The sequence below is a fragment of the Saccopteryx leptura genome, chromosome 1 (genome assembly GCF_036850995.1).
Source record: "Saccopteryx leptura isolate mSacLep1 chromosome 1, mSacLep1_pri_phased_curated, whole genome shotgun sequence".
In the NCBI taxonomy this organism is placed as follows: domain Eukaryota; kingdom Metazoa; phylum Chordata; class Mammalia; order Chiroptera; family Emballonuridae; genus Saccopteryx; species Saccopteryx leptura.
Window position 1 is genome coordinate 46,467,881 of NC_089503.1, and position 11,427 is coordinate 46,479,307.

The 11,427-nt window shown below is 40.2% G+C and overlaps 1 pseudogene; it reads left to right on the top strand.

Annotated features, from left to right (window-relative positions):
• The first annotated feature begins 340 nt into the window (after positions 1–340).
• LOC136387982 (enolase-phosphatase E1 pseudogene) lies at positions 341–11,225 on the top strand (annotated as a pseudogene).
• Positions 11,226–11,427: the final 202 nt, after the last annotated feature.

The following is an 11,427-nucleotide window of genomic DNA, read 5'->3' on the forward strand; positions in this document are numbered from 1 at the left end:
TTTTTTCCCATGCTTCCCATGTTTCTTGATTGCATCATTTTTTTCATGTGCTTAATTTTAATCTCATATTGTTTTGTTCATTTTGGCCTATAAGTGTACAAAATTCACTGCTAGTGTTGCCAGCAAGAGGCTGTGTTGAGCAATTGACTTGGAAAGAAAATGTAAAGTGATTAATAACAATGAAGGTGGAAAATCAGTGGTAGTTATTGCTTGCTAGTCAGTCCCATTTCACCATAGCTGCGATCTTGAAGAACAAGAACAAAGTGATGGGAGCTGTTGAAAGATCTTCGTCATTGAGGTAAAAAGACTAACAAAAATTCAAGAAGGGCCTATATCAGACATGCAGAAACTTACAATTGACCTGGATGGAAGACCAGACACAGAACTGTATCCCTCCTTGCCTGGAGAGCTTGGTCGGTTAGACCATCGTCCCAAAGCACAGATGTTGCTGGTTTGATTCCTGGTCAGAACACATACAGGAACAGATTGATGTTTCTGTTTCTCTTTCTTTCTAAAATCAATAAAATAAACATAAAAAAAGGAAGTATATCCCTCTCAGCACCATGATGGTCATGGCCAAAGCAAAAAAAAAAAAAAAAAATTATTTGCAATGTTAAAAGAAAAGGCTGAATCTGATTATGATATTGAATTTACTACTAGCTCTGGTGGTTTAAATGATTTCAAAAACCATTTTTCATTACATAGTGTGAAAGTGAATGGTTAGTTTGCCAATGCTGATATAAGGCAGCTGAAGGATTCTTGGAAACTCTAGATAAGCTGATTATGGAAGAAAACTATTTGTCAGAGCAAATACTTAATATAAATGAAATCTTCCTATTCTGGCAACAGAGGCCTGAAAAGACTTTAATCCATAAAAAGGCTAAATCAATGTGGAGACCAAATCAATTCCAGGTTTCAAGGTTTTTAAGGACACAATAAAAGTCTTGCTTGGGGACAATGTTGCAGTATACAAGTTGAAACCTTTTGCAACCTGATGCAGTGAGAGGGCCTTCAGGCAGACCGATAGACACACACTGTTTGTATACTGTATCATAAGAGAATAAAGTCACGGATGACCCAGCTTCTTTTCCAACATGTCCTCCTGAATTGCTATGCCAACAAAATGGACAAGTACTGTTTGGAGAATAACATACCTTTTAAGATTTTGCTTATTGTTGATAATGTCCTTCTTTTATTGGTGATCTTTATCCCAATATCAAAGTGGTATTTTTCCTCCAAATACCATCTCTTTGATCTAACCAATGAATTAAGGAGTGATAGTAGTTTTTAAGGCTTACTACCTGAGGATGACCTTTGCCTAGACTATTACTGCAATTGAGGAAAACACTGATGCAATTATAAAAAGGTTATACTATCTTTTACTGTATCAAGAATTATGCTTGGGCTTATAGTGATGTCGCCAAGGAGTATCTGAGGGCATCTGGGAAAATGCACTCAAGAGGTTTGTCCATGGCTTCAAAGGATTGGCCAAGGATAAGGAGGTTGCAAAATCAACAAGACTGAACATTTCAACAAGGTTGAAATGGCCAACACCTTTAACCTGGGTATGGTTGTGGATGACATTGGGAAGCTCCTAGAGGTGGTTCCTAAGGAAGTGAATAATGAGGAGTTGTTGGCACTGGAAGAGGAATGCATAATTGAAGAAGAGACAAGAGAAAAGGCAGGAGAAGAAAAAGAAGGACCCTCAAGAAAGTTCATAATAATGAGTTTAGCAGAAATGTTTGCTGACTTCAACAAACTCCTTAAAAAGTCAGAAAACATGGACCTTTAACACTGAAAGGTTTTTCACTAATAGATAGAGATGTTCATAGTACATTATTTGCTTAATAAGCAAATAATAATGAGAAAAGAAACAAACCAAGCAAACAAACTACTGCGGACATATTTCTGAAAAGAGTGACACCTTCTCAAAAAGACCTCAGGCAGGTCCTTCAGGAGTTACTATTTTAAAAAGTATTGTTAAGCCCTGGCCAGGTAGCTCATTTGGCTAGACAGTCATCACGATATGTCAAGATTGGAGGTTCCGTTCCCGGTCAGGGCACATACAAATATCAACCAATGACTGCATAAATAAGTGAAACAGCATGACCAGGCTCTGGTGCAGTGGATAGAGCATTGGACTGGGACGTGGAGGACCCAGGTTCAAACCCCGAAGTCGCCGGCTTGAGTGTGGGCTCATCTGGCTTGAGTGCGGGCTCACCAGCTTGACTGTGGGGTCACTGGCTTGAGCGTGTGATCATAGACATGACCCCATGGTCACTAGCTTGAGCCCAATGGTCACTAGCTTGAGCCCAAGATTGTTGGCTTGAGCCCCAGGTAGCTGGCTTGAGCAAGGGGTCACTTGCTCTACTGTAGCCCCAGATCAAGGCACATATGAGAAAGCAATCAATGAATAACTAAGAAAGCAGTCAATGAAGAATTGTTGCTTCACATCCCTCTCCCTTCCTGTCTGTTTGTTCTTATCCGTCCCTCTCTCTATCTCTCTCTGTATCTCTCTTTTGCTCCCTTCCTCTTTTTCTAAAATCAATCAGTCAATTAAAAAAATTTTAAGGTACTGTTATTATACATGATAGCTTTATGCATTATTATCCCTAAAGACCTTCTAGTGGGACAAGATTTGGAGGAGGAAAACAGTGATATTGATGATCTTGACACCATGTAGGCCTAGGGGTGTGTGTGTGTGTGTGTGTGTGTGTGTGTGTGTGTGTGTGTCTTAGTTTAAAAAAAAGTTTAAAAAGTAAGAAAAAATTAACTAAAAAAGTTTATAGAATAAAGATATAAAATATTTTGTACAACTGGACAATGTATTTGTGTTTTCAGCTAAGTATTATTACAAAAGAGTTGAAAAAATATTTTTAATTAGAAATTTTATAAAGTAAAAAAGTTACAGTAAACTAAAGTAACTTCAGTTTTGAACAAGTATATTTTATAAATTTACTGTAGCCTATTTGTACAGTATTTATAAAGCCTACAGTAGTAGTATACAGGAATGTCCTACAGTTTCACAATTTCTCACCACTCATTGACTCACCCAGAGCAATGTCCAGTCCTGCAAGCTTCATCCATAATAAGTAGTGATAATAAGTAGTGTCTTTTATAGGTATACTATTTTTTTTTTACCATATATATTTTAAAATTTATTTATTGATTTTAGGAAGGGAGAAAGAGAGAGAGAGAGACAGAAAATCAATCTGTCTCCGTATGTACCCTGACCAGGGATCAAACTGACAATCTTTCGTTATCAGGATGATGCTCCAACCAATGAACTATCTGGTCAAGGCCTTTTTTTGTTTGTTTGTTTTTTACCATATTGTTACTATAACTTTTCTGTGTTTAGATACACAGAAACCTACCATTGTGTTACAATTGCCTACCGTTTTCAGTATGATAACATGCCGTGCAGTCTTATAGATAGGAGCAGCAGGCTGTACCATACAGCCTAGGAGTGCATCTATACCATCCAGGCTGTCAGAGCACTTTATGATGGTCACGCAACAACAAAACCATCTAATGATGCACTTCTCAGAATGTATTCCCATCGTTAAGCCAAGTGTGACTGTAAATGAAGTCATATTTCTTTTACTGTTTAAATGATTATGCCCTCAATTCTATTCTCAGCTTAGCAGAAAATATCATTTTCCCTCTCGGGTCTCCTAACCCAAGATACCACAATGACATTCCTCAATGTTGATTTGTTGATCTTGTCACAGAACCAACTTTTTGTTAATTTGTTTCCAACTATTTTTCTAACCTCTATTTTATTTATCTCTGCTTTGGTCTTTATTGTTTTCTTTCTTCTAGCTTCGGTTTCACTTGCTTGAAGGCACAAAGTTAGGTTATTCTTCAAATGACACCACTCTTACATGGGCCTCCTGAATCAATGCTTCTTGTCACTGTTAAGAGAGCTTAAGGGTTCAAGTACATAGCTGCTTTACAAAGTAGACCTTGACTTCCTCACTGTAGCTGTTGATTGACAGGCTTTTCCGTTGCTTACATACACAGCACTCACCAGGATCACAAGCTTTTTCTCAAGCAAACTGAAACAGTGCAGAGGCTAATGTCTGCTGTCTCATAGACTTTCAACCTTCCTCACTGTAGCTGTTGATTGACAGGCTTTTCCGTTGCTTACATACACAGCACTCACTAGGATCACAAGCTTTTTCTCAAGCAAACTGAAACAGTGCAGAGGCTAATGTCTGCTGTCTCATAGACTCTCAACCTTCCTCACTTTCACTGTAGGGCAGAAGTCAGTACATCACCTTCTCTATTTTTGATGGTCATAAGCATTTTTTCATTTTAAGGATCAGTTGCCTCCCATCCAAACTGTTTAAGACCACTGCTTCAATAACTGAGTATCAAAGAATGATCTGGAATGTGTCCATCTTGGAGGAAATAAAATTATAAAAATTTATATAATTATTTATATGTTATATATAATTACATATTTTATTTTAAATATATAACTATACTTATATATAATTATAATATATAAAAATGTATATAATTATATAAATATTATATAATTTTATTCTTTACAGTAAATTTTAGATTCTACATGTCACACATACATAGGAATGAAACTGAAAGAATTTTCACCAAAATGCTAGCAATGGTCATGAAACTGTTTGAGTACCTTTTACTTTTTTATTTTTAACTTTTATATAATGTTGAATACTTATACTGATGAGCATGTATAATTTTTTTTTTTTTTTTGTATTTTTCTGAAGCTGGAAACGGGGAGAGACAGTCAGACTCCCGCATGCGCCCGACCAGGATCCCCCCCGGCATGCCCACCAGGGGAGACGCTCTGCCCACCAGGGGGAGATGCTCTGCCCCTCCGGGGCATCGCTCTGCCGCAACCAGAGCTACTCTAGCGCCTACGGCAGAGGCCAAGGAGCCATCTCCAGCGCCCGGGCCATCTTTGCTCCAATGGAGCCTTGGCTGCGGGAGGGGAAGAGAGAGACAGAGAGGAAGGAGAAGGGGGGTGGAGAAGCAAATGGGCGCTTCTCCTATGTGCCCTGGCCGGGAATCGAACCCGGGTCCCCCGCACGCCAGGCCGACGCTCTACCGCTGAGCCAACCGGCCAGGGCCATGTATAATTTTTATAATCATAAGCACTTATTATAATCTACTAGCACTTATTGATCACTTACTGTGTGCAAACACTTCACATTTAAGCCTCCACAGGATCTTTATGGGGTGAGTGCTATTACTGTCCTCATCTTACCAATGAAAACACTGAGACAGAGAAAGGTCAAGTAACTTGCCCAGATCACACCATCGGAAGTGTCAGAACCAGGATATAAACCTACCTACACAGCCTGTTTTTACCTTCTATGTATTCTGTACAAAGGACTTTTATTGGGATGGGTGCAGTAAATCAAAAAATGAATGTAAATTATATACTCAATGTATTAATGTTAAATTGTGAATTACTAAAAGATGAACATTTGGTTAGGTCAAAAGGTGTATTTCAGGATCTTGCTACATTTTATCACTGGTAAAAATCTACAGTGTTTTACGTGCTAATGCAGCGCATTCTCGTGCATGACCAAATGTTCTTTGCTTTTCAAATTTGTTGGTTTGCTCAGCAATACTTACTGACTCCAGAAATTATTCTCTTATATTATTATGAATCTAGAAACTTTGTCTAGCACATTACTAAAGGCCTAGGGCAAAGCTACAATCACTAATCAGACACTGCTAAGTGATGGATATACAAACCACATTCTATAACTTAAAGCAAGTTATGGTTTTGTTGAGATCCACCAGCTAGCCAGGCAGTTTTTAGAAATTATTTTTCAAGTGAAGAAAACATGGATGCTCTGGCTGGGTAGCTCGGTTGGCTAGAGTATTGCCCCCAGATGCAAAGAATGTGTATTTGGTCCCTGGTCAGGGCATATACAGGAACAGATGGATGTTTCTGTCTGTCTATCTGTCTGTCTCTCTTTCTTTCCCTCCCTTCTTCTCTTTCTAAAATCAACAAATAAGTTTTAAAAAAAAGAAAACGTGTATGAGGCCCTGGCTGGGTAGTTCAGTTGATTAAAACACCATCCTGATAAGCCAATATTACAGGTCCCATTCCCTGTCAGGGCACATACAAGAATCGACCAATGACTGCATAAATAGGTGAAAAATAAGTCAATGTTTCTCTCTTGCTCTCTTTCTTACACTTTCTCTCTCTTTCAAATCAATAACTAAAAATTAAAAAAAAGAAAATATGTATGATTACTTAACCACATTTTAAAGCAAATGTAGATGGGCCGAAAGTGAGGTGGACAAGGTTAGGTTACTGAGTATGGATGGAAAGAACAAAGGAAAGAGATTTAGGTGGCTCTCAGATTCTTGACTTGAGTGATCAGGTTTATCCTAATGTCTCTACTAGGATAAAAAAACAGAGGAGTGGCAGACTGTGGAGAAAATAATAAACTTGATTTTAGGCATTGAGTTATGAGGCATGTGAAGAACATCTAGGTGGGGTATCTAGGTGAGTTATCTAGGTGAGGGTGCCAGGTAGAACGTAGGAGACACAGGTCTAGGATTTGTGATCTTTCAGCTGGAAGTACAGGTGTGGGAGTAGTTAACATAAATCATTTAAGTTGTAGAACTCTAGACAGGTTACTCAGCCTCTCTGAGTCTTAAAAGTGAGGATGACAATAGTTCCTTTATAGCAAGATTAAGAAGATTGAATCAGCTCCTGTATGTAGAGTGCCTGGTACAAGGGTCAGCACAGTCCAATGACCGAACGAGTGGCCCTGAGGTAGATGATGACAGGTCTAGGGGACTTACAGTATTGTCAGGCAGAGAGAGTTAGCACCTCTAAATCAAAGCAGTAGATGCTTATGCCCTTATAATAGAACTTAGATTATATATATCCAAGTTTTCTATATATAATGGCTCCTCTAGAAGGAAACAGACCTAGCAGAGAATTAGTGACAGTTAGGAAGTGACATAAAATGTATTAGAGCTTTAAAGGAATATATTCTTGGGAAATCATTACACAACAGAAGATGATATGATAATATAATAATTTAGTTATATTGTAGAACTTGCTTTGGTAAGTATTCTAATTTACTTTCATTAATGTTTTCCACCATAAATGTCATCACTAGCCTATAAAACACAGTATGTTAGTGTGCAATGAGCAGAAGGCTTGAGGTCAGAAGACCTGGGATTGAATTCTGGATCCAACATTTACTGGCCCCAAATCCTTGCTCTCCATGTAGATAATGGCAATATTACCATTCACCCAGTAGTTCCAACTTGGAGTCATTTTCTTCTCTTTCCTTTCCCTTAAACCCCCAAATAGAACTGACTACCCTGTCTGACAAGTCTGACTCCTGGTATCCCGCAGTGTTGCCTCTTTGTCCTCATCCTCAACGAGCCCTGGTTGTCAGTGCTATCATGTCATGCCTGACTACCCCAACAGTCCTCAACTAATTCAGTTCCTTTAGTGTAGCTTCTTCAGTGGCTCCGGAGTTATCTTTCCAAAATATTACCCTGCTGACTTTCTAAGCAGTGGCGACCCACAGACAATTTTAAAAATCCAAACTCTTTAGAATGGCACAGAGGCCTTTTACAGTATGTTTGCAACTTTGTTTCCCAAGCTCTCCCATGACTTCTCAGCATGTACGTGATGTTCTCTACTCAATGGAGTTTTCACCCTTCTCTTGTTGCCTAGGTCTTCTGCACTCCCATATCTCTATTTGATGTCCCTCCCCGCCCCATACCTAGTAACTTCTTACCCCTACACCTGATGCAGGAAATTTATTTTCAGTTTCTGATATCCAACTCATTGCTCTTAGGAAGTATTTCCCAATTTTTCCTATCACAGTTGGGGACTTCCTCTGTGTTACAATTTTTTTAACATACTTACAATGAACAGTGACATTCTCAAACCTTATTTCTTCTTATACCCCTAGAACCTGGCCAAGGGTATAGTACATAATAGGAGGTATTCAATTTTTTTTTTTTTTTTGTATTTTTCTGAAGCTGGAAACGGGAAGAGACAGTCAGACAGACTCCCACATGCGCCCGACCAGGATCCACCCAGCACTCCCACCAGGGGGCGACGCTCTGCCCACCAGGGGGCGATGCTCTGCCCCTCCGGGGCGTCGCTCTGTTGCGACCAGAGCCACTCCAGCACCTGAGGCAGAGGCCACAGAGCCATCCCCAGCGCCCGGGCCATCTTTGCTCCAATGGAGTCTTGGCTGCGGGAGGGGAAGAGAGAGACAGAGAGGAAGGAGAGGGGGAGGGGTGGAGAAGCAGATGGGCGCTTCTCCTGTGTGTCCTGGCCGGAATCGAACCTGGGACTTCTGCATGCCAGGCCGACGCTCTACCACTGAGCCAACCGGCCAGGGCCAGGAGGTATTCAATTTTAAAGCACTTTCTAAAACAGTAAACTTGGGCAATTCTCTGCTTATTTGATCCCATATTCTCATCTGTAAAGTTAGAATACTAATTAATACCTACCTTATAGAGCTGTTAGAAAATCAAACCCACTAAATTTATTTTAAAAATATTTTTTCAAATATTTTTTAATTTTCATAAAAGCACCTTGTAAGCCATACATTTTTGTAACATTTAACTTTTGATTCTAAAGTGGTCTGTCTCCAAGTATCCTTTTTTCATGAATCAGTCTAACACTTGGGAAATAATATACTTTTAATAAGACTTGTTGAATTCTAACATATTCTGCATTAGCTATTCTGGCCACTGTGACAGACATGAATGATAAAGAGCACCTGAATGAACAGGATGTCAAATTAGCCCTTTTATTTGGTCCCTCCGCCTACCCAGCCCTCTGGGGCTCTCTTGTCTCCGCTTGGTGGCAATATCACTCAAGTGCAGGAACAAGAAGCTACACCAGGGGGCTCCCCTGCCTTTCCCAAAAGAAGTAGTCAAAAAAATCGTTCTTCAACCTGAATGAAGGAATACTTGGGAGGTTCTCATGTAAAGTATTTGCTTTCTTTTGGAACAAGGCAATAAAGAAACCACAAAAGTCACAAGCCTAGAAATAACACTTTCATTTCTATCAAACTACTGTCTGAGATTGTCTTAGTTTTTCTTAGTCTGTTGAAAAGCCAGCAAGGGGGATTACTAATCCCCTTTTAGTGAAGGGATTTAGAGACTATAAATCAACATATCCCTTCACTGAGAACTCCAATATATTGTTTATTACCAAGAGATTTGAGCTCAAATTGAACTGAATATAAGATAAACCTGAAAATGCAAACATTTACTTACCATGGTCCCAAGAAAACCCACAAATATCAGACAGGGGGACCTAAATAAATGAAAAGTACATTTAATGCTTTTCTTTCCAGAAATTCAGGTGCAAGTTATAGTACAAAGAGCCTCAGGTGAGGAGTTAAGGACTGATTCTCATGCTAGATAAACCTCTAACTTTTGCTATTTGTATTATCATTCACCTTTAGATCTCAGTATTTTTCACCCTTAAATGAGATTCCGGGGGTATGTTTTTTTTTTTTTTTTTAGAAATTCAGCTTTAAAGCCATGGTCAATGGCTCATTGGTTGGCGTGTCATCCCAATATACCAAGGTTGTGCACATACGAGAATCGACTAACGGGTACAAGAATGAATGGAACAACAGATTGATGTTTCTCTCTCACTCTCTCCTTTCCTCTCTAAAATCAATAAATTATTTTTAAAAATCAAAAAATGAGCCCTGGCCGGTTGGCTCAGCAGTAGAGCGTCAGCCTGGCGTGCAGGGGACCCGGGTTCGATTCCCGGCCAGGGCACATAGGAGAAGCGCCCATTTGCTTCTCCACCACCCCCCCCCCCTTCCTCTCTGTCTCTCTCTTCCCCTCGCGCAGCCAAGGCTCCATTGGAGCAAAGATGGCCCGGGCGCTGGGGATGGCTCCTTGGCCTCTGCCCCAGGTGCTAGAGTGGCTCTGGTCGCGGCAGAGCGACACCCTGGAGGGGCAGAGCATCGCCCCCTGGTGGGCAGAGCGTCGCCCCTGGTGGGCATGCCGGGTAGATCCCAGTTGGGTGCATGCAGGAGTCTGTCTGACTGTTTCTGCCCGTTTCCAGCTTCAGAAAAAAAAAAAAAAAAAAAAATCAAAAAATGATTCTTTAAAATCAGCTTTAATGAGATTATTTGCATATACAATTCACCATTTTATGTATAACTTGATAAATTCTGATAATGTGGATAGTCTTTTAACCACCATTATCATTATGATACAGAACACTCCATTTCCATCACTACAAGAGTTTCTTCCTGCTCCTTTATAGACAATCACTACAGCTTTTGCTTTTTCAAAAATACCATGTCTGGGATACGGGAGAAGAGCTCAACTCAGGGACCCTGGCAGCTGTCCTTCAGCTCTCTCCCCAAAGTCACAAACCCCGTCTCTTCTCACACCACTCTGGTCTGCTCCAACCTCTCCCTACCAGAGCCCAGGGCCATTTTATTTTCTTACATCAAAGAAAAGTTAAAAAGTATTTGCAGACACATTGAGGAGTGTCAGCAGAATGTCAGTCTTTTGAAGAAACAGGCAGTAGAGGATGCCCATCTGGATGGGGCTGTTCCAACCCCTGTTGCATCTGAGAATGAGGCAAGTGACCTGCAACAAAGGATCCAGGGCATGGTAGATAATGTTGCTGGTAGAGGCCTTTGGTCTCTGGACCAAAAGGCCACGGTGCTGAAACAGCTGCTGGGCCAAATACAGAGGGAAGCAGTCACAGCCCAGGGCTTAGAAAGCAGAGTTCTTTGAAGATGTAGTTTCAGCAGCCAGCAAAGAGAGAGAGGCTGGAGTGAAGGTGTGCATTTATTCCTCAGGGAGTGTAGAAGCACAGTAACTATTATTTGGGCATTCTGCAAGGGAGATATTCTTGAACTCATTGGTGGTTACTTTGATACCAAGATTGGACACAAAGTAGACAGTGAGAGTTATCAAAAGTTTGTAAACAGCATTGGGTGTTCAACTAACAACATCTTGTTCCTGGTAGATGTTATTCTAGAAGCCAGAGTTGCTAAGGAAACAGCTGTGGTGGTGAGACCTGGTATGCAGGACTAACAGATAACGAAAAGACTTACTACACAGCCTTATCACATCTTCCAGGGTCTGTACCTGTCTTCCTCCACCTAGAAGAGGATTTCTATGGAAGACCAAACTGTCTTCACACAGTTGGGCTGGTAGTCTACTTTTATTCTAACGATAAAAGTAACTTACTTTAAACAGACATATGAACACATATGTGTGCAGGTATGTATGTGTTCAAATTACCTTTCACAGGTACAGAACAGAGGGAGGATCTCAGTTCAGTGAAAAGAGAACTAATTTAAAGATGCTTTTTATGTAGAAAGTGTTTGAAACCACAACCTTCACCCTTATCAAAGGCAAAATGTAGTTGACAGAAGAAATTACTACCCTAAAGAT